We start from the raw sequence: 24,732 nt of genomic DNA, 5'->3' as shown, positions 1-24,732 counted from the left end.
TTACATACAGTCTATTTTCAGAAAAAAAAAAAAAAAGCAAGAAATTGATTTCAGAGTAATACTTTTCAATTAAATGTAGCACTGAAATTAATTTTTAATAGAAGAAACACGATTTTTCATCATTATAATTTTTTTAGAAAGAAGAGTCTCAGAATCAACATGAGAATTTTCTAAGAATTGTGACTAATCTCCAACGAAAGTGATATGGGAAACTTTTGAGCTCATTATAACCACTTGCTCTTTTTTCAAACTAGAAAGTGACAGTGAAAATGTTATTTGTTCAGTCCTGTATGATTGTGACCCCATGGACTGTAGCCTGCCAGGTTCCTCTGTCTGTGGGATTTCCCACACAAGAATGCTGGAGTGGGTTGTCTTTTCCTTCTCCAGGAGATCTTCTCAACCCAGGGACTGAACCCAGGTTTCTTGCATTGCAGGTAGACCAAATTGGAAAACTGGTCTAGTAAGCAGACCAAAAGACTTTTGGAAGCTGGTGGGGGTTAGGGGGAGCACTGGAGAAAGGAAGAAAGAAGGTGTTAGAAATGGTAATTTCATGTAAGCACAGATAACCACACTAAAGTCATTAATTATTTCAGTTTACAAATAATGGAGTTTGGGCTTTTTTATCCTGTGGAGGGTTCTTTTTACTCTGCTTTGAAGGCAATAGAAATGATCAACTATAGTGATCAAAATAATGCCCACTCCAAATCTCAGCAGCCATCCCTCATTATTTAATTAAAACTCTTATTGATAGGATTTTATTTTGTATGTAGCTTAAAAGTAACTGGGCTTCCTGGTGGCTCAGACGGTAAAGAATCCGCCTGCAATGTGGGAAACCTGGGTTCGATCCCTGGGTTGGGAAGACCCCCTAGAAAAGGGAACAGCTACCCACTCCAGTATTCTGGCCTGGAGAATTCCATGGACTGTGTAGCCCTTGGGGTCGCAAAGAGTCGGACACGACTGAGTGACTTTCACTAAAAGTAATTCGTATATTTATGATGATACTGTGAATTTTATTCTTGAAAATTAACTTTTAGTTTTCATGACACGACAATCTTGTACACAACTTCAGGCCGACATAAAATATGCAGATTTCTCTATGCCAAAGATAAGCCAACTAAACTATCACAATGACTTTGAACTCTTCATCCCAAAGATGCATTGGGTGCATTTTTTTATACATTGAAATAATAAATAATAGATTGGGTCTAAAAGTAATTTGTGTTTTTGCTGAGCCATCAACTCTCAAAATATCTGGGTTCTGAGTCTCTAAGTCATTACATTGTGAATTTTAATCCTATCTCAGTCTATCTGTGTGTAGGCAAAAGCAAGACTTCCGTAATTTGCTGTTTCTTTTAAAGTTTTTGTCTATTCTTCCTGTCTGCTAAAATAGTTTCCTTCTCATTCAGAACACATACAGAGGAAGAAGAGGAGGTTAGAAATTATGTAACATTCTGCTCCATCCATTCCAGGTTGTCAACCACTTTAATTTATTAAAATATGGAGTTTTCATTCAAGAGAAGTAATTCCTTAACTTCTTTAAATTCTGTAAGAAAAAAAAATTATAAAGGCACAGGCAGCCGTCTGCCCTGCCTCCTCATTCTGAGTGGGCCATTTTCTCAGCCAACAAGCTATCATTTGCTGCATTGACAAGATAGGCAGGCAGGCAGGCATTTTTTGAACTTTGCCAGACTGGAAAACTGGCAAGTATTCTTTTGTTTTCTGACACCATGATGGAAATGTACAGAAATGCTAATCACTCTAATTGTTTGTGCCTAAGATTTAAGTTCTTTGATATCACACTTCAGGTAAGAGATTCAGAATGTTATCAAAGAGTGAGTTTTCCATGACTCAGTGAATCCTTGATTCTTGGATCCAATACAATGGGGTGCATGGTGTGATTTTAGATATCCTTAAGGTTCTGTCTATACCCACTCATTTGACAGTGATTATGTACTTACATTGTTCTGCTTTCTATGTGTCTGCATATTATTTTGCAAACATACTGTCAGTCTTAGGTGGTTTATGTGATAAAGGACTGCATATCACATACATATTTGTGTTTTCCAGTCTATAGATATGATCTGTGTGTTAACTGATCTTGAAGCCAAATGAAAGTTTTGCTCTTTCTCTATTAGAGAGAAAGGCTTATAGAAAGGCTTTCAGCTCTTGAACCCATTGTACATAAGTTCCAGCCCCTTTCTCTTCATTTCCAAGTAGACCCGCTGGATGTGTTTAATTTGGCATGGAAAGAAGGAAGATTGCTTAGGGCAGAGTTTCCAAAAATGTGTTCAGATGTTAATAGATTTTATTTTTAGGGTTCCATAGTCAAATGAGTTTGTGAAATGGAAGATTAAAATTAGTTAAAGCAGGTTTCTTTATGGAAAGACTGTTCTGGAAATGTATTATGCTAATGAGCAATTATAAGTCCCTAAGAGAGTGATAAAGTATGTTGTTTCCTACCTAGTTGACCATAAAAACCATGATTTTGGAGAGCAGCTCACATGACCATGTCAAGTTTTCTGAAGAACACTTTCATTTTGTGAAACCCTGATCTAGTAAACAACACAAGGAAGACAATTAAGTAAATATGTGTGGCAAGAAAAGGAGAGATCAGAGATGGCAAGAGTGTTACTTGGAATCAAGAGACAGTATCAGTCAGGATACCTACGTTTTGTGCACCAGTGACAAAAAAAAAAAAAATGTATTATTGATTAAGGACAGAGAGAGTATATTTTTCATTTCTGCCTCCTGTCAGTCACATGACAGCTGAAGGCACCGCTCCACATTGGCAATAGCCCAGACACACAGGTGGAAGGGCTTCCATAGATCTAGAATGTCCCAGACCACGGTGGAAGAGGGAGGGACTTGGGAGAATCACATGTGCACTGTTAAGAGTTTCCACTCAGAAGTTGTTCTCTTGCATCTTCTGCTCACATCCCATTGGCCAAAGCACATTACATACCTATGTCAAAGGACATGTGGATGCACAGTGTTATCACATTTCTAAGAGAAGAAAATCAGAATATTCATGTGAACATTCTAATGACTGCACAGAGACTGAGGTCATCTGCGTACCCTAAGGTCAGGCACCTTTCCCACATCCGGGGACTTGCCATTGCAGGTGTGGAAAGGCCAGGGCCCTCGCCCCAACTCAGGATAATTCTTGGGAGCAATCCCAGCCTCACAGTCTTTCCGAGGGGTTGACAGAGGCCATTATTAAGACCCCATCTGGGCCCCCCATCATGCCCAAACCCTCCCTCTGCCCAGTCCTGCATCCTTCACTTCCTTCCCAGAAGATGTCCCCAGGCACTTCCCTAGCGGTCCAGTGGTTGGGCCTTCCCCTTCCAGTGCAGGGACACGGGTTTGATTTCTGATTGGCGAGCCAAGATCTCACATTCCTTGTGGCCAAAAAACCAAAACATAAAACAAAAACAATATTGCAGCAAATTCAATAAGGACTTTTAAAACGGTCCACATCAAAAAAAAAAAAAAAAATCTTTAAAAAAGCGTTCCCAAAAGTGCTCCCTAAAGATCTTCCTGCTGGGTGATCACTATCTCAGAACCTGCTTTACGGGAACCGGGCCCACCACAGTATACAACATAGGTCTTGGAATAATAGGAAATATCGTTTTCTGTGTTTTTAAACTTTGGGTAAATGGTTATATTCTATAATTTGCTTTTTTCCCCTTCAAATTATGTTTTTAAGATGTATTCACCTTGACTCACATAGCCCTAATCTATTTATTTTAACTGATTTTTGGAAAATACCACATGTACTTATTTAGTCCCCTATAAATGAAAATCTGGGTTTTCTTCTAATTTTTGTAATTATAATTTTGCTGATATTCTTTGTATATATATATACTTGTTCACATACACAAGAGCTTTATATATATAAATAATATATATGCATATATGTACATGTGTGTGTGTGTATATATATATATATATGTATATATATATATATATATGACTTCCCAGGTGGCTCAGATAGTAAAGAAGCTGCTTGTAATGCAGAAGACCCAGGTTTGATCCCTAAGTTGGAACAGTCCCCTGGTGGAGGGCATGGCAATCCACTCCAGTATTCTCGCGTGAAGAATTCCATGGACAGAGGAGCCTGGCAGGCTACATACAGTCCATGGGGTCCCAAAGGGTCGGACACAGCTGAGCAGCTAACACACAAATACACATATATGGTGTGTGTGTGTGTGTGTGTGTATATGTATACACATATATATGTATATATATATATATGCCAAAAGAAGAATTACAATAAAATAGAGTATGTGACTTCTCAACTGTATTAGATGTATTTCCCTGAACACTAATGGAGTTGACCTTAGGTGGCCATTTTTTTCTGTAATCACCTATTTATCTGTTTGCCACCCTGATCTTTCTCTAATTGAGCTTTAAAATGTACATTCCTGATATCATTCTTTGTCAGATATATGACTTGAAATATCATTTCCCAGTTTGTGACTTGACTTTTAATTTCATCTTTTTTTTTTTTCATAAAAAAATCCTCAAGTTTGAATACAGTCAAATTTATTTATCTTCTTTCCTTTATGACCTATGCATTATCTGTGTTATTGAGAAAAATTTTCCCCATGTCACATCTTAAAAATATTCTGTATTTTTCTTAAAAGTACTTTTTGCTTTTTTACATAATGACCTGTTTATCCACATGGAATTTATTTCAGTTTTGATATAGTGAATATACTTCTAGTTTCATATGGTCAATCAACTGTCCCAACATCATTGTTTCACAAATTGGTATTCACGCTAATTTGTAATGCCATTTTTGTGTGTGTTTGTGTGTGTGTGTGTGTGTGTGTGTGTGTGTGTGTGTAAGGCGGGGACCCCTCGGTTCTGTTTAGTTTGTTTGTCTATTCCTGGATTAACATCATTCTGATTTCATTACTATGGTCTTACAACAAATCTTGATATCTGAAAAGTCTAGTCCCTTTCCTTTGTTCTTCTTTAAAATTACCTTTGCTATTCTCAGCCTTTTACACCAAGTGAATTTTAGACTCAGCCTGCTAACTTCCACCAGAAAAAATTCTCTGTTGGGATTTTTATGGGCATTGCATCGCATTTTAATTCATTAATTTGGGGATAAATGATATGTTTATGATGTTGAGCATTTCCATTTACAAAAATGATGTACTTTATGAATGATATATCTTTAGAGAGATTCATTTTACCACATATATGCTCAAGTTCCACTTTTTCAATATTGTGATACACACAAAAGAGCATGGAAGTGAAGGAGTGAGTAATGCATATGCATTGCCACCCTGTTTTCTCTTTCCATATATATAGATTAAATTTGGCACAAATGTGATTTGAAATAAATGTGGTGCTTTCAGAATGATGGATTCCATAGTAAAGGCGCTAGGTAGCACCATGTGAAATTATCTAAAAGACTGAGAAATCCAACAAAAAAAGTACAGTTATTAGATTCAAAAGGATTATGAAAAGGCCTTAAACATTAGGTGAGAAAGACAAAGTAAAAAGACCAGTCTTCCCTGCTGGAAGCCTTAAAGATTGGCAGACTGATATTCATTCATTCATTAAACAAATACTCATTGAGTACCTACTATTTACCAGTGTTCTGGGGAACACTGGGGAAACCATTTGTTGTTGTTCAATTGCTAAGTCCGACTCTGCCATCCTATAGACTGTAGCACACCAGGCTCCTCTGTCCTCCACTATCTCCCAGAATTTTCTCAAATTCATGTCCATTGAGTCAGTGATGCTATCTAACCATCTCATCCTCTGACACCCCCTTCTCCTTTTGCCTTAAATCTTTCCCAGCATCAGGGTTTTTTCCAATGAGTCGGCTTTTCGCATCAAGTGGCTTAAGTATTGGAGCTTCAGGGGAAAGAATAGGAAATCCAATCAAACGGCTGCCTTTTGTGAATCCACTTAGAGGAGGGATATCTTAAATGTTTATTTAGTACTAAGCACCTGAGGGCTTCCCTCATACCTTGGTTGGTAAAGAATCCGCCTGCAATACAGGAGACCCTGGTTTGATTTCTGGGTTGGGAAGATCCCCTGGAGAAGGGATAGGCTACACACTCCAATATTCTTGCCTGGAGAATTCCATGGACTGTATAGTCCACGGGGTCACAAACAGTCAGATACAACTGAGCGGCTTTCACTTTTCAAGCACCCATTGTATAAAAATTATAACCATTCTTTCAATACTTAAGGTGCTTATGAGAAGATTAACCATCGTTAAGATCACTAGAGCATTAATCAGTGCTATGTGACATGATCCAAATTATCAATGCAATTAGTGTGAGAAGAAAGATAACTGCAGATTGATTGAAAGTCATAACAGGTTTCCTGAAGGAACTAGGTCTTGTGTTGGAATTTGAGGACAAGCAGGTCCTCAAATGTAGGAATATAGAGAGTGTCGTAGGCGAGAAGAACATCATTTAAAAAAAAAAAAAGGACACGTGATATGAGTAGACAGGAATTCTCAACATTCCTCAGAAAGAGAATCATGCTGGATAAGAGAAGATGAATTTGGGCAAATCAGATGAGGACAGATAATGGAGGAGTTTGATCACTAGCGAAGTTTAAAATGGCTGCAGAGACCAATTATAGACTATCGTCCTCTTCCTCCTCCTCCTTTTCCTTCTTCTCCTTTTTTTCTTAGATCAGGAAGCCAATATGATAAAAGCAAAATTGTAAGAGTTACTAGCCTAACATTGCTATGGAGGAAGCATTGGAAAGTGAAGAGAGGAGCGATATAGAAACAGCTCTCTGAGCCTGACACAGTCTGACAGCATCTGAGGCAGGAAACAGCATGGTCCCTACTTTTGAAACTTACAGTCACAATGTGGGAGGCAAGAATGATATATTTAACACTAAATTCATAAACATTCATAGCCCAGATGTTGGCTGGGACCTTTTATCCTTTGGCTTGAACCCCCAAATCCAGACCAAGTTGGATTTCAAAACTGTTTTACTTTCTTCAAATCCCCAGGGGGTCATGAAAAGCCTTTCATGAGCACTCTGCCTATAGCACCTGCCTCCACATGTGCTGCTTCTGTTCCCTACTCCTTGACAGTCTATACCCCAAACCCCATCCCTTCACTAATTTCCATCAACTATACTTGCTCTCTAAGCATTTGATGAGTTTATTTTAACTTCCTGAGCAACTGAGGATCATGGAGAATGATCACAGTGGACTATACACAACCTTCTCTTCACTGCTAATGCCCCCTTCCTCCTGGTCTTCCCTCTCTGCCCCTATTTTTCCTTTCCTGAATTGCTTGCTAGAGCCTCATATTCAGCACTCTTTTCATGTAGATCAATTCAATGCTCCCTCAATTCTTGCCCCAAATTATCATACCCAAACAAATCAAAGTGCCAACAAACAAAGGGGAAGATAGCATTTCTTTGTGTGTGTGTGTGTGTGTGTTTTAATCTCTCAGTTGTGTCTGACTCTTTGTGACCCTATGGACTGTAGTCCACCAGACTCTTCTGTCCATGGAATTCTCCAGGCAAGACTACTGGAGTGGGTTGCCATTCCCTTCTCCAGGGGATCTTCCCGACCCAGGGATCAAACCTGGGTCTCCTGCATTGCAGGTAGAATCTTTACCATTGGAGCCACCAAGGAAGCCCTAGCCTTTCTTGTGTTTATGTGTTAATTGCTCAGCCATGTCCGACTCTTCGCAACCCCATGGACTGTAGCCCACTAGGCTCCTCTATCCATGGAATTCTCCAGACAAGAATAATGGAGTGAGTAGCCATTTTCTTCTCCAGGGAATCTTCCTGACCCAGGGATCAAACCCAGGTCTCCTGCATTGCAGGCAGATTCTTTACTATCTGAGTCACCAACTGCATATGTAATAAACCAAACCAACAATCCTCTGACACAGAAAACAAAAGAGAGAACAAAGGCAGAGAAATAAATATGTTTCAGGCAGCATGGCAAAAGCTGGGTAAATAAGGGCTACAGCACTTCAGAGAAGGGAAAGATCAATCAAGAAGGGTTTTAATGGAGGAGATAGATCTTGAAGTGGACCTTGAACAGAGACCTGAATTAGTACTGCAGAGAGAGGAGGCAAGAGGTCATTCAAGGTAAGGAAATAACTGTAGGAAAACCACAGAGGCAAGAAAGAGCCTGGCAACTGGAAGAAGGCAGCTCTCAACTGAGAATTTAGAAACAAGATAAGGTTGACTGGGTGCTGAAAATGCTAGATTGTCAGACTCAAGGGTTTGGCGTCTTTCCAATAAAAATCAGAAGACACTCTAACAAATGCTTTTTGGAAGGCAGGCCCTGAAGGAAACTTTGTGGTCCTCTCTTCTTTCTGGAGGTTGACTTTAATTTCTTCTCTTGAAAATCAGCTTTCTCTACCCAGGGATTGTGGTGATTCAGCAAATTCCTGCCTTCCCATCCATGGAGAAAAGACTCTTACCTCTTGCTCCAGCTCCAGAAACCAAGCAAAGGATTCTATTTGGCTTGGCTTGAAATAATTACCCATGCCTAGAACCAGCCCTGCGGTCAGGAAGGTTAGCTTGTGGAAGAAGATGGCAGTTTCTAATGAAGCACATAACGAAGCATGGCCAGATGTGGCTGTCAGGCAGAGGTGGGGGAATAGGGAGTAAAGATGCAACATGAGGCATGGATATTACCACTGGGAGAGTTTTGAGTGAAGAAGCAAATGCAGTTTGTGTCTAAGGTTGAACTCACTGGCAAGTCTTACATAAAGAAAATTGATTTTTTTAATCCAGCATTGATTTATAACCTACTATTCTTAATTTTTTATTAAACCTCTCTTATTTTTTCTCATTTTCTTCTAATTTAAGTCATTAGCCAGTATTTTGTGTCCTTCTAGAAAGTGGAAGTGAAAGAAAGTGAAGTCGCTCAGTCGTGTCCGACTCTTTGTGACCCCATGGACTGTAGCCCACTAGAGTCCTCCATCCATGGAGTTTTCTAGGCAAGAGTACTGGAGTGGGTTGCCATTTCCTTCTCCAGGGGATCTTCCCAACCTGGGGATCGAACCCAGGTCTCCTGCATTGCCGACAGACACTTTACCATCTGAGCCACCAGGGAACCCTTCTAAGCCACCTTAATTTGGGTGAGGGGGCGGAAAGGGAAAAAATAAAATCAATTACTTAACAGTGGTTATGAACCAACTATTAAGACATAGTTGCTGTTTTCAAGGAGCTCTTAGTCTAGGAATAAAGATATCATATATCTTTATAAATATATATATATGCAAATAACTGTGGTTAGAAAATAAGAAATGCCGCTAAAGAGGTATAGATAAACTTCTATGAGTTCAGAGCTTCATACTATAAGAAATAGTATTGTTGGACTGATATTTTAAAGTAGAATGCAGTAGATCAAATTAAGACCTGAAAACATGACAATGAAAGGCTTTCTATAGGGAGGAGCTGCTTGAGACTAGAAGAGCATAGAGGTGATAAAGAGCAGAATATCTGGTGAAAACAGTTTATATCTGACAGGATGGACTTGATCCTGAAAGAAGAGAGGACCACAAAGAGGGGAACACTTCCCAACCCACACCTACATAGTGAGATAGCCTTGGGAAGGTGACAAAGAGCTACACTGAAACTTGTTCAGGAAAAAATATATGGTAGGACTTCCCCGATTCTCCAGTGGTTAAGACCTCACCTTCCAATGAAAGGGGTACCGGTTCTAACCCTGGTTGGGAAGCTAAGATCTCACATGACTCGGCCTAAAAACCAAAGCATTAAACAGAAGCAATGTTACCACAAATTCAATAAAGACTTTAAAAATGGTCCACATCAAAAAATTTTAAATTTGAAAAAAATGCATGGGATGTCATGGTAGGTTAATAGAGGAGCGGGTACCGTGGAGAGGCCAAACAGACTGACACTTTGAGGATGAGGGAGAAGAGAAATTAGAAGTGTCCTGGGGCAGATTTACAGAACAAGGTAAAGACCATCCTCGTGATAAGAAGTGATCACCTTCCATTTTGAATGGCCCTGGAGTCTAATCCTAATCCTCTGAGAAAGGAAATCACAGGAAAGGAGATGAGCACCTCACACCAGCCTTTGCCAGAGCGGGCGGTGCCTCCGTGTAGTATATGGAACCCACAGGTCATAAACCTCCAGAGTGTCAGCAATGGTGCCACAGAGAAGTCCTTGCACTTCAGATCCACGTGACAGAGGCCCAAAGCAACCATCTGCTCCTTGCGGAAGTCCAGAGATTTTTGCACAATCCAGGTGAATACACTTACCTTGTGCCTTTTCCTCTGAATCAAGTAACCTTTCCACACGAGCTGGCCCTGTTCCACCACGCTGCGTCAGCCCAGCTGCAGAACTCAGTTTTCCTTTGAGGGCTCCAAGCCAACTGCCCTCACGTGGCGTTGCTGCTCACAACCCATCTTACTGAAGGTATGGGGAAGCAGAGGGGCGTTGCGTTCCTGTAACAGAAAACAGATTCGAAGGAGATTTTAGACATGTCTGATTTTTAAAAGCCTTCAGCCATCTGACAGCTAAGAATTTTTCAGAGGCTGTTTCACCTTTTAGAGTGTCCAGTCTTGGACTATCTAGAAGGCTGCTCCCATCCCCACCCCTGACTGCCCATGTTTTCCTGTTTACTTCTTGCCGCAAGATTTCAAACCCTTCCCATTTTACTATATGGAGTGACATTTCTCAGTCAAGGGTGGCTTTGCTCCTCAGCAATGTCTGGAGACATTTTTGGTTTTCACTTCTTGGTGGAGGGGGTGGTTACTAGAGGCCCCTAGTGGGTTGAGGATGGCCACGCTGCTAAATATGGCCATACTCCTATATTGTGTGGGAAAGCCCCCCACAGCAGAGAACTATCTGATCCAAAAGTGTTCATAGAGCTGAGGTTGGAAAACCACCACATAGAGCAAATCAGTTCTCTCCAGCCTCCATATCCCAGACTCCAAGTCTCCCCCATCTTTGAATGAACACCGCTCATGAGACGGTCCCCTTCTTTTAATGAAAGAGCCCCCAATTCTCACTACAACACTAAAGAATAACAGAGACCCTGAAATTTTTAAGGTGAGCTGCCCTTCTCAGAAAAAGTTGTGGTTTTGAATAGAATTTTTCCTTAATACGTATAAAGTTCTCATCCATACTCAACTCGACTTTCTCTGCCAGAAAGAAAAAGAGAGAAAGAGAAGAATGTAAATAGTGTGGGTGATTCTGTCCCACGTTCCACTAGAGCATATGCCCCAGAGGCGCGCAGGAAGGGAGATGTGAATCTGATGTTCCTTCAGTTGGTCTCCGTTCCTGAATCGCTCTCATAGTATGAGCAGCTCACCATACTGAGTGTGATTCAAGTGTTTAAAGATACATTTTTTTTTCATACAACATGGCCCCTAAATGCAAGCCAACTCCTTCATCAGGTGTTTAGCTGAGAAAACAGCAATCTGTTCCGACGCTGGAGGAAAAACTGGCTGAGTTGGATGCTATAGTAGCTTTGAATGCACATTAAAAGGGCCGTATATGTTGTACTTTCCAAGTGAATTAAGAAATTTTTGAGGTATAATTTTCCACCTTGATCATTGGCTTTAGCACCAAATTCTATGTAAAAATGTAACTACCTGTTAGGAGAGTGGTGGTGAGGAAGTAGAGATCTTAGGGTAGAGATTTGAGGGAAGTTAAAGGGTGGGAAGATGAGATGGTTAGATAGTATCACCAACTCGGTGCACATGAATTTGAGCAAACTCCGGGAGATTGCAGAGACAGAGGACCCGGCGTGCTGCAGTCCATGGGGTTGAAGAGTCAGACACTGCTTAGCGATTGAATAGCAGCAACAACATGATGAGAATAAAGAGAAAAGAAATTGTGAGCTAAGATGAGAAAGGCAAAGAAGTCTGAGAGAGCAATGCCTTGTCTATCCATTTACAGGGCCATCTATTTGATAATTGAAAGGAAAAGCTTACTAATTTTATAAAAGGCAAGCTGCACCACAAAGAGCTTAGTTTGTTGCAATATTGATTTTTTAAAGACATTACTGCGCAATGTGGGTTCAAAATTCTGTAAACTTCCAATGTAATAATGCCTGTTGAATTGTTAACTCGCTTGTCTATGGTGTCTAAGGTGAAATTTTGCCATACTTGTCTTTTAACATAACTTAATAAGTTATGTGTTAGCTTGTTTTTTTAATTAAAAAACTGCCAAGTATATGCCATAAATTCTAAACAGTTTTAAAATTATTAAACAGCAAGGAACAATGGCAGCTCTTGTGGGTGTACCTTTGAAGTCTGTTTATATTGTGTGTGCAAGTGGCTTTGTGTGAAAACAGGTTATAAAACAAGTGGTTACTAGTTATCTCTGCCTTTACTGGTGTATGTTCTACCAGTGGTCCACCCTCAATAATTTGAATTAGAGAATATTTTTCCAGTTGTTAAGATGAGACTAGGGAAAAGGAAAATTAACTCATAAATATTGCATGGGTCAAAAATGCTGTTTGAGGTTTGGAATTACTATAAATTCTATAGTAATCATTTTCAGAAATTCCCATTTTAATTAAATACAGTATTTTCAAAATTGTGCTATGGCACATGGCACAGGCATTCTCTGACTTGGGAACTTTCTGGATAATGCACTAAATAAAGGGGAAATTGTTCTCTGCTAAGCACTATTTTCAACACACACAAAAAATTATAGTGCTTTTCTTTTATTTGTGCACACATTAAGGATATAGATGGGCTTCCCTGATAGCTCAGTTGGTAAAGAATCCGCCTGCAATGCAGGAGAGCCAGGTTCAGTTCCTGGGTCGGGAAGATCCCCTGGAGAAGGGAAAGGCTACCCACTCCAGTATTCTGGCCTGGAGAATTCCATGGACTGCACAGTCTCAAGGAGTTGGACATGACTGAGCGACTTTCACTTTCACTTAAATATATAGAGACTTTGTCTGGACCTAATTGTTACCCCTTTTGTTGCTCCTGTAAAGTCAAATTTATGAAAATCAGTTTAGAATGGAGAATCACAGAAACTTAACAGTGGATTGGAAATATTGGAATACTGAAAAGGGATTGAAAGACAATTCCCTAATAGGGTTTAGTTTATTTACCCATAATGCTACTAGAAAGAAAGAATCATTTGGATTCCAGTGAAAGAACAGATTAAAGTCAAGGTAATAAGTATTTGAGACAGAATTTGAATCTGGTTCAGTGGAATTCCCTGGTGGCTCAGACCATAAAGAATCTGTCGGCAATGCAGGAAATCTGGGTTCAACCTCTGTGATGGGAAGCCACCCTGGAGGAGGGAATGGCAACTCGCTCCAGGATTCTTGCCTGGAAAATTCCATGGACCTAGGAGCCTGGCAGGCTACAGTCCATGGGGTTGCAAAGAGTCAGACATGACTGAGCGACTAACACTTTCAGTGGGATTCCCATCCATATTCTTTTCTCTACAACATTCTGCTCAGCTAGCTAACCAAACTCCATGATGAATTCAGTAATCTTGAATATAGGAACCATTAGGGTACAAACACATTCAAACTTACTATAATACTATTCACTATAGGCTTATATTCTGTACAAATATTCTTATTCAGTACCACCTGAGTTAATCAGGGCAATGTACCAAAATCTCATGAAGTACACAAAATAAAGATGTATTTATCAGTTACGTTACAGTCCAATGCAGTTTGGCAACTCTCCTTGGTAGCTTTCTTCCACAAGATGATTCAGAGATCTAAGTCTCCTTCCATTCTGAGATGTTGCCATCCCAGACTTGTGGCCTCCCAGGCGTTAACAGAAAGGGAAGTGAGAGTTGAGACAATCCTTCATGAGTTTTATAACCAGTGAGTAGATCACTTCCACCAAACACTAGGATGCAGACCCAGGCATATGGACACAACCTAAGTGCAAGGGAGGCTGGGCTGTGTAGCCTTTCTGTCCACTTGGAAAGAGACAAATGAAATTGAACTTGGCAAACTCATAGCCCTGTCACTTCCACACCATTTAAGGGAATTTATTTCTTCAAGTAGCAAAAACACCCACTGAATTTTATGGGAAGGTCAAAGTTCTGACATGGTCACTAGGTTACGGGTCACAAGAGTAACATGTTTTTCGATGCAAAGCTTGACATATTAGAAGAAAATCTTCCTGGATGTTAACGGGAGGAAGTCAAGCAGTCAGTCCTGAATATCAAATAGCCCAGTAAGGAAAACAGCAAAAAAGAAGTGATCAAATAATGTCAGAAGCCAAGCTTGGAGAGTGCTAAAGAATATGGATAGAAGAGTGAGTGGGTGTATATGGTTTAGGATTAAGGGGATGTAAAAATATCATAGCTAACATTCATTGTTTACTATAAGCAAGAGTTAGGCTATTAATCCCCATAACAACCATATAAGGTAAGTTGTATTATTTTATAGGTGATGAAACTGAAGTCCAGAGTTTATGTAATTTACCCATAATCCCACAGCTAGTTGGAGGCAGAGCTAGGATTCAAACCCAGGCTAAGTCTGGGTCCAGGGTCTATGCTTTTAACCTTTGTTCTTTATTGCCACTCTTAAAGACAAACACTGCTGGATATCCTCTTTTATGTGATACCTGGTTTCTGACTGAGGGGCAACTTTTCCAAAGAAAACATAAAAGGCTGGATGTTGAAGTTCCAATGTACTTTATCACCCACTGATTCATCAGGCTATATTGGGAGTTTCTTTTTCCTGATCTCATTTCCTCTTTGCAAAGTAACTATTTATTTAAAAGGCTACACAAACCAATAGATAACCCTATTCCATCATCCCACTTACAGACCTCTGCCTTTGCTATTCCAGCTCAGAGGAAATCCTACTTCTAAATTCCTCCAGAGTAGAAAGTTCACAGCTTCCTTTGTAATCTGTCTCAATATTTTGTAATCTGTAAGCAGAGTAGATATATGGCATTTGGAATGTATAGGAAATCAGAAAGTTTTCATCAAAATTCTGAGAAGGCCAGTAAATTCAGAATAGCAAATGAACCAAAATGGCAAAATATATGCTTTCTGCAGACCCTTCATACATAAAGAGAAGTTGACAAATTGATCTGGGTGTTATCTTTTTCTTTCTCCATTTTATCTATTTCGAATGCAGAATTACTGCAGACTGGAGAAGAAACACTACTGATTTTTTTTTTTTTTTTTAAAACAATCCTTCTTCCTTGGCCCTATGTGATCTGAACATCTTTCAAGAAAATGTTGAATAGCCCCTGAAAGCAGGGGTAACATTGATAATATTTAATGACCTGTATGGACTTTCCTGATGGCTAAGCAGGTAAAGAATCTGCCTGCAATGCAGGAGATTGGTTTTGACCCCTGGGTGGGGAAGAGCTCTGGGAGGTGGAAACGGCAGCCACTCCAGTGTTCTTGCCTGAAAAAGCCCACAGATAGAGGAGTCTGGTGGGTTATAGTCCATAGGATCGCAAAGAGTTCTTTGAGCAACAGAGCACAGTACCGCAATGACCTGTATAGTCACACTGATCAGTGGATACCAGCCAATCAGAAGGAACCAGGCTGGTGAGAAGAGCCCAGCTGTCCTGGTATCGACCAACTGAACATCAGGCCTACCCTTCACCTTGTTTCGTAGTGTTCTGGCAGGCAGGCTACAGGAGATTGTGATCTCCTGCAGATTGCCCCTGTGCTAACATACACACCAAGGGCCACATGCTAGCATGCTCTCGCTCTCTCTCTGTGTCAGGCACAGGTTAAAATCTGAGCATTTCTGGTTTTCCATGGAATAGTATAATTTGCATTTCAAACTGCTGATTTATATTATATAGCTGAAATTCTTGTTATACTTCAATGCTTTTTGGGAGATTGATTTATACTGGATACATTTCTTCCCACTCTAAAAAAATAATCATTAATTGGATCAAGGTGGTTCTGCAAACTTACCATGGGACTCAGTGAAAGATGAGCCTATCTTCACTAGATTATTTAGTTACCTGGTTCTGCTATCTTGGTTTATTGCAAAAGATGCCCCCCACCTTGATTTTGAGGGTATAAAAGGTGATCACAGCATCTACATCCCACCCCCTGACCCCATCGAACATTTCTTGCACCCTTCCTTAACCATAACCTTAGGTCTTTATGACACAGTTAAAGCCCTGTCCCATTTTCTACTTGGGCTTTCCAAGTGGTACTAGTGGTAAAGAATGCGCCTCCCAATGCAGGAGACTTAAGAGACCTGACCCTTGGGTGGGGAAAGTCCACTGGAGGAGGGCATGGCAACCCACTTCAGTATTCTTGCCTGGAGAACCCCATGGACAGAGGAGCCTGGTGGCCTACAGTCCATAGAGCTGCAAAGAATCAGACATGACTGAAGAGACTTAGCTCGTATTTTCTACTCTGCTCATCGGAACTGGTTGTCTCTTAACAAAGACTGTTAATTGTCCCCTGTATTTATTTACCCCTTCCTCCTTTTAGTAGAACTCCAGTTTTAGCAGGGAACATAACCACTTAACCTTCTTGAAAATTGCTCTGGTATCAAGATGTAAACATCTAGCCGTGGCAAGTGGGGGATACTCTCTAGTTGCTGGCTTCTTACTGTGGTGGCTTCTCTCACTGCAGAGCAAGGGCTCTGCGGCACTGGGGCTTCAGCAGCTGTGGCCCCCAGGCTCTAGAGCACAGGTTCAGTAGCTGTGGTACATGGGCTAAGTTGCTCTGTGGCATGTGGGATCCTCCTGAATCAGGCACCAAACCCATGTTTCCTGCATTGGCAGGTGGATTTTCATCACTGAGCCACCAGGGAAGCCCCCCAAAATGTTTGTTTTTTAATATAAAACTGTGGATATGATTCTAATGACACAGACTCCACCATATAGATAAGGACAACACTCTGCAGAATTGGGGAGCATCAAGGGACACGGGGTTCTAAAGACCCCAGACAGCAGAACCACCTATCTGCCCTGGATCACATTCATTTTTTTCAATTTCATGTAAGATAGAATTAAATTTCTTTCTTATTTGAGCTACTGTACTGTGGGGGTGTCTTTCTATAGGAGCTTCATCTATACCTGACATCAAAATATATGATATACCCAAAGATTATTTCTAGGCTAAAGGTCAATATATTGACAAATGAAGTGAGCCAGATAATGGCTAAACACCAGATTCTTAAGCCCTCTCATTATGATCTGAAATTTCCTGTCTCCCCTAGATTCATATGTTGAAACCTTAATCCCCAAATATGATGATACAACATATGAACCCCCTAGATTCATGTGTTGAAACCTTTATCCCGAAATATGATGATAATCCCCAACTGAGACTATTGAGCAAATGAGAATATTCCGCTCAATATTCTGTAATAACCTAAATGGAGAAAGAATTTGAGAAAGAATAGATACATGTATATGTACAACTGAATCACTTTGCAGTATATCTGAAACTAACACAACATTGTTCATTAACTACACACACCCACACACACCCACACCCACCCACCCACACACACACACACATAAAAAAGTCTGTTCTTCAGAAGAGAGTCCTCACTCAACCATATTGCACCCTGATCTTGGACATCTACTTCCAGAATTGTGAAATGTAAATTTATGCTATTTATAAACTACCCACTCTATAGTATTTTGTTATCGGAGCCCCAGCAGACTAAGATACCTGTCCAAATTGGACTGAACCCTTGTCTCTAGGATTTGAGTCAAAATACTTAACAGTGCATACAACATGGGCCAACAGAACTAATCAGAAAAGTTCTGGGAATGACTTAAGATCAGCATGCAATGATTTTTATATCAGCCCTGAATTTCACTGAGGCTATTAGAATTACTTGGGCTAGGAAGAAATATGATTGGAAAGTGACCCAAAAAGCAATACTATTGAAATGAACTGGACTTGAATTACTCCTTTGCAAGGATCTGTAGTTTCTTAGATGGGCCGTTCTCATGGTGCTGAAGTCATCTTCATTCTTGAGAATCTCTGAGAGAATAGTTTGACTTTTATTATTTCATTTATTTTTTGGCTGTGCTGTGTGCGGTCCTGCTCTATTTGTGGTGCTTGAACTTTTTATTGCAGGGGTTTCTCTTGTTGCAGAGCACAGACCCTAGGGTGTGTGGTCTCAGTAACTGTGGCCCACAGGCTTGGTTGCCTTCTGGCATGTGGAAGCTTCCCAGAATAGGGGTCGAATCTGTGTACCCCACAATGGCAGATTCTTAAAACCACAGGGCCACCAGGGAAGTTCTAAATTTTATTTTATTTTTTTCCCTTTATTTATTTATTTATTTTTTCAGTGGGTTTTGTCATACATTGATATGAATCAGCCATAGATTTACACGTATTCCCCATCCCAATCCCCCCTCCCACCTCCCTCTCCACCCGATTCCTCTGGGTCTTCCCAGTGCACCAGGCCTGAGCACTTGTCTCATGCATCCCACCTGGGCTGGTGATCTGTTTCACCATAGATAACATACATGCTGTTCTTTCGAAACATCCCACCCTCACCTTCTCCCACAGAGTTCAACAGTCTGTTCTGTACTTCTGTGTCTCTTTTTCTGTTTTGCATATAGGGTTGTCATTACCATCTTTCTAAATTCCATATATATGCGTTAGTATGCTGTAATGTTCTTTATCTTTCTGGCTTACTTCACTCTGTATAATGGGCTCCAGTTTCATCCATCTCATTAGAACTGGTTCAAATGAATTCTTTTTAATGGCTGAGTAATATTCCATGGTGTATATGTACCACAGCTTCCTTATCCATTCATCTGCTGATGGGCATCTAGGTTGCTTCCATGTCCTGGCTATTATAAACAGTGCTGTGATGAACATTGGGGTGCATGTGTCTCTTTCAGATCTGGTTTCCTCAGTGTGTATGCCCAGAAGTGGGATTGCTGGGTCATGTGGCAGTTCTATTTCCAGTTTTTAAAGAAATCTCCACACTGTTTTCCATAGCGGCTGTACTAGTTTGCATTCCCACCAACAGTATAAGAGGGTTCCCTTTTCTCCACACCCTCTCCAGCATTTATTGCTTGTAGACTTTTGGATAGCAACCATCCTGACTGGCGTGTAATGGTACCTCACTGTGGTTTTGATTTGCATTTCTCTGATAATGAGTGATGTTGAGCATCTTTTCATGTGTTTGTTAGCCATCTGTATGTCTTCTTTGGAGAAATGTCTGTTTAGTTCTTTAGCCCATTTTTTGACTGGGTCATTTATTTTTCTGGAATTGAGCTTCAAGAGTTGCTTGTATATTTTTGAGATTAATCCTTTGTCTTTTTCTTCATTTGCTATTATTTTCTCCCAATCTGAGGGCTGTCTTTTCACCTTACTTATAGTTTCCTTTGTTGTGCAAAAGCTTTTAAGTTTCATTAGGTCCCATTTGTTTAGTTTTGCTTTTATTTCCAATATTCTGGGAGGTGGGTCATAGAGGATCTTGCTGTGGTTTATGTCGGAGAGTGTTTTGCCTATGTTCTCCTCTAGGAGTTTTATAGTTTCTGGTCTTACATTTAGATCTTTAATCCATTTTGAGTTTATTTTTGTGTATGGTGTTAGATGACATGATCCTCTACATAGAAAACCCTAAAGACTCTTCCAGAAAATTACTAGAGCTAATCAATGAATATAGTAAAGTTGCAGGATATAAAATTAACACACGAAAATCACTTGCATTCCTATATACTAACAATGAAAAAACAGAAAGAGAAATTAAGGAAACAATACCATTCACCATTGCAACAAAAAGAATAAGATACTTAGGAGTATATCTACCTAAAGAAACAAAAGACCTATACATAGAAAACTATAAAACACTGATGAAAGAAATCAAAGAGGACACAAGCAGATGGAGAAACATACCATGCTCATGGATTGGAAGAATCAATATTGTCAAAATGGCTATTCTACCCAAAGCAATCTATAGATTCAATGCAATCCCTATCAAGCTACCAACGGTATTTTTCACAGAACTAGAACAAATAATTTCACAATTTGTATGGAAATACAAAAAACCTCGAATAGCCAAAGTAATCTTGAGAAAGAAGAATGGAACTGGAGGAATCAACCTGCCTGACTTCAGACTCTACTACAAAGCCACAGTCATCAAGACAGTATGGTACTGGCACAAAGACAGAAATATAGATCAATGGAACAGAATAGAAAGCCCAGAGATAAATCCACGAACTTATGGACACCTTATCTTTGACAAAGGAGGCAAGGATATACAATGGAAAAAAGACAACCTCTTTAACAAGTGGTGCTGGGAAAGCTGGTCAACCACTTGTAAAAGAATGAAACTAGAACACTTTCTAACACCATACACAAAAATAAACTCAAAATGGAAGTTCTAAATTTTAAATCCCTGCCCTCAGTGAAAACCATGAGTTGGGACTGAGATTATCTACCAGCCCCTCTTTAGATGTTGCTTGGAAATATTAAGAACTCATTCCCTCTCATTAAGATCTGTGTCTGAAAATGCATCACTCAGGGACTTCTAACAATGGAAGTACTACTCCCAGTTGATAAGAGACAACCCCTATATTCTTGTCTCCCCTCCCCTTCAACAATAACCCCTATCAAGAAATAGGAATATATCACACTCATGCAATATTTTATACTTCTGCAGCAAATATGACAAAATGTTCCCACCTCAAGGAGAGTGGTGGCTACATTGAAGCCTGTTGTCATTTTTGGTGTACATGAAATATGAAACATTTGTAAGCTTATGAAATATGTTATGATTTGTAATACTATAATTAAGTATTAATATAACAATATTAAAGAAGCAGTAAAATACTCTAAGTAATTTTCACAGTAGCAAAAAATAAAATGAACCTAATGGGCTACCTGACTTTTGTATGAGGTCAATGTTTACCAGGTTAAGGAAATCTATTTTTTCATGTATCTCTTAGTTTGTAGAATTTTTAATGATGTTTGTCCTTCTTTCTGAACTGTTTTCATAACCTATGGATAAAGTAATGCTCCAATCAAGGTCTATTGTGAAGTATCAGATTGGTTAAAAAGTTCGTTCTGGATTTTCTGTAAGATGGCCAACCACCCTATATTTGGCCAACCGAATATAACAACAAATTTCCTCACAAGGACTATATTCCACTCTTTCTTTTACAATCTTGCTCACCCAAGATCAAGTTCAATTTAACTGACACTAGGAATGCAGTTTCCCCACTCCAGTACTCTTGCCTGGAAAATCCCATGGACGGAGGAGCCTGGTAGGCTGCAGTCCATGGGGTCGCGAAGAGTCGGACACGACTGAAATGACTTAGCAGTAGGAATGCAGTTTTATTATCTTTCTGTCAGCTTTCCTTGATTATTCTTCAAATTTATCTGTCTAAATTCAGGGGTTTTATCTCTCTTGATTGAATTACATTTTTCAACTTATTCAGTTCACTTCAGTCATTCAGTCACGTCCGACTCTTTGCAACCCCATGGACTGCAGCAAGCCAGGTTTCCCTGTACATCACTAACTCCCAGAGTTTACTCAAACTCATGTCCGTCGAGTTGGTGATGCCATCCAACCATCTCATCATCTGTCGTCCCCTTCTCCTGCCTTCAATCTTTCCCAGGATCAGAGTCTTTTCAAATGAGTCAGCTCTTCTCATCAGGCAGCCAAAGTACTGGAGTTGCAGCTTCAGTATCAGTCCTTCCAATGAATACCCAGGACTGATCTCCTTTAGGATGGACTGGTTGGGTCTCCTTGCAGTCCAAGGGACTCTCAAGAGTCTTCTCCAACACCACAGTTCAAAAGCATCAGTTCTTGGGTGCTAAATTTTCTTTACAGTCCAACGCTCTCATCCATACATGACTACTAGAAAAACCACAGCTTTGACTAGACAGACCTTTGTTGGCAAAGTAATGTCTCTGCTTTTTAATATGCTGTCTAGGTTTGTCATAGCTTTTCTTGCAAGGAGTAAGTGTCTTTTAATTTCATGGCTGCAACCACCATCTTCAGTGATTTTGGAGCCCCTCAAAATAAAGTCTGTCACTGTTTCCATTGTTTCCCTGTCTATTTGCCATGAAGAGAATGCTCAAACTACCGCACAATTGCACTCATCTCACACGCTAGTAAAGTAATGCTCAAAATTCTCCAAGCCAGGCTTCAGCAATACATGAACCGTGAACTTCCAGATGTTCAAGCTGGATTTAGAAAAGGCAAAGGAAGCAGAGATCAAACTGCCAACATCTGCTGGATCATTGAAAAAGCAAGAGAGTTCCAGAAAAACATCTATTTCTGCTTTATTGACTATGCCAAAGCCTTTGACTGTGTGGATCACAATAAACTGTGGAAAATTGTGAAAGAGATGGGCATACCAGACCACCTGACCTGCCTCTTGAGAAACCTGTATGCAAGTCAGGAAGCAACAGTTAGAACTGGACAAGAACCAACAGACTGGTTCCAAATAGGAAAAGGAGTACAACAAGGCTGTATATTGTCACCCTGCTTATTTAACTTATATGCAGAGTACATCATGAGAAACGCTGGGCTGGAAGAAGCACAAGCTGGAATCAAGATTGCCGGGAGAAATATCAATAACCTCAGATATGCAGATGACACCACCCTTATGGCAGAAAGTGAAGAGGAATTAAAAAGCCTCTTCATGAAAGTGAAAGAGGAGAGTGAAAAAGTTGGCGTAAAGCTCAACATTCAGAAAACTAAGATCATGACAACTGGTCCCATCACTTCATGGGAAATAGATGGAGAAACAGTGGAAACAGTGTCAGACTTTATTTTTGGGGGCTCCAAAATCACTGCAGATGGTGACTGCAGCCATGAAATTAAAAGACACTCACTCTCCTCTTTCACTTTCATCAAAAGGCTCTTTAGTTCTTCTTCACTTTCTGCCATAGGGGTGGTGTCATCTGCATATCTGAGGTTATTGATATTTCTCCCAGCAATCTTGATTCCAGCTTGTGCTTCATCCAGCCTGGCATTTCACATGATGTACTCTGCATATACGTTAAATAAATAGGGTGATAACATACTTCCTTGATATACTCCTTTCCTGATTTGGAACCAGTCTATTGTTCTATGTCCAGTACTAACTATTGTTTCTTGACCTGCATACAGATTTCTCAGGAGGCACATCAGGTGGTCTGGTATTCTCATCTCTTGAAGAGTTTTCCACAGTTTGTTGTGATCCACACAGTCAAAGGCTTTGGCGTAGTCAGGTGTTTTTCTAGAATTTTCTCACTTTTTCAATGATCCAATGGATGTTTGCAATTTGATCTCTGGTTCCTCTGCCTTTTTAAAATCCATTTTGAACATCTGGAAGTTCACGGTTCACATATTGTTGAAACCTGGCTTGGAGAATTTTGAGCATTACTTAGCTAGCGTGTGAGATGAGTGCAATTGTGCAGTGGCTTGAACATTCTTTGGCATTGCCTTTATTTGGGATTGAAATGAAAACTGACCTTTTCCAGTCCTGTGGCCACTGCTGAGTTTTCCATATTTGCTGGTATATTGAGTGCAGCATTTTCACAGCATCATCTTTCAGGATTTGAAATAGCTCAACTGGAATTCCATCACCTCCAGTAGCTTTGTTCATACTGATGCTTGCTAAGGCCCACTTGACTTCACACTCCAGGATGTCTGACCCTAGGTGAGTGATCATACCATCATGATTATCTGGGTCATGAAGATCTTTTTTGTATAGTTTTTCAGTGTATTCTTGCCACCTCTTCTTAAGGAAATTAAATCATACAATGTTGACATCATTTCTTAATAAAGCAATGAAACTGTTATAGAAGTAAACAAGAAGACTGGAAAGCCAAGTATTAGTCGCTCAGTCATGTCCGACTATTTGTAACCCCATGAACTATAGCCTGCCAGCCTCCTCTGTCTATGGGATTCTCCAGGCAAGAATAATAGAGTGGGTAGCCATTCTCTTCTCCATGGGAACTTCCTGACCCAGGGATTGAACCCTGGTCTTCCTACATTTCGGGAAGATTCTCTATCATTTGAACCACCAGGGAAGCCCAGGAAGCCTGGACTCTGACAAAAATATAGACAATCTCCTCACATAATTGTTGGTTCAAAACTGGGAACAACCACTATGACTTTGTCAAAAGCTTATCACATCTGATTAAACTAATGTTCCCTTCTGATCTGATGAAACCTGAAAAAAAGAAAAAGCATCAGTTCAAATGTAACACAAGAGTCAGGGGTTCATCTTCATGACACACTCAGAATAGAAGGAGAAAGCTGACCTGAACTTGACCATGGTATGCTATGTGCAAAGGTAATTGAAGGAATGTGCTTTGCCAATTCTGACTCCCTGACCCCCACCCCCGCACTCCCAGATAACCAAAGTTAGTGCCTTCAGATAATACAATAGTAAACTAATAGGTACTTTAAGAGCCTGAAAGTGGTAAAGTACTTCCCAAATACTTATTCAGAGGAAGAATTTAGAGGTCATGAAAAATCACTGTAGCACTATTTACGATAGCCAAACCATGGAAGCAACCTAAATGTCCATTGACAGAATAATGGATAAAGAAGATGTGGTACATACATACAATGGAACATCACTCAGCAATAAAAGAAAATGAATCTTGGTCATTTGTAGAGATGTGGCTAGACCTAGAGTCTGTCATATAGAGTGAAGTAAGTCAGAAAGAGAAAAACAAATATCACGTATCAATGCAAGTATGTTGAATCTAGAAAAATGGTAGAGGTGAACCAATTTTCAGGGCAGGAATAGAGAGGCAGATGTAAAGAACAGACATGGGCTTGGGGGGCAAAGGGGGTGTGGGATGAAATGAGAGATTGGGAAGGACACATAACACATT

The 24,732-nt window shown here is 40.1% G+C and overlaps 1 long non-coding RNA gene across 2 annotated transcripts in view; it reads right to left on the bottom strand.

Moving 5' to 3' along the window:
• LOC133056763 (uncharacterized) overlaps positions 1-24,732 on the bottom strand; it is a 64,380-nt gene that overhangs the window by 31,877 nt on the left and 7,771 nt on the right. The window contains exons 2-3 of one of the 2 annotated variants that reach the window (XR_009692907.1): positions 10,248-10,433; positions 190-509 (exon numbers count right to left, since the gene is read on the bottom strand). This is a non-coding gene — a long non-coding RNA (uncharacterized LOC133056763). Of the gene's footprint in view, positions 1-189; positions 510-10,247; positions 10,434-24,732 lie in introns of those variants that run through there. The other variant, XR_009692906.1, reaches the window with a different exon arrangement.

This window comes from Dama dama, chromosome 5 (genome assembly GCF_033118175.1).
Source record: "Dama dama isolate Ldn47 chromosome 5, ASM3311817v1, whole genome shotgun sequence".
Taxonomy (NCBI): Eukaryota; Metazoa; Chordata; class Mammalia; order Artiodactyla; family Cervidae; genus Dama; species Dama dama.
The sequence above is the reverse complement of the archived record's forward strand: the minus strand, read 5'-3'. Positions and strand labels throughout refer to the sequence as shown.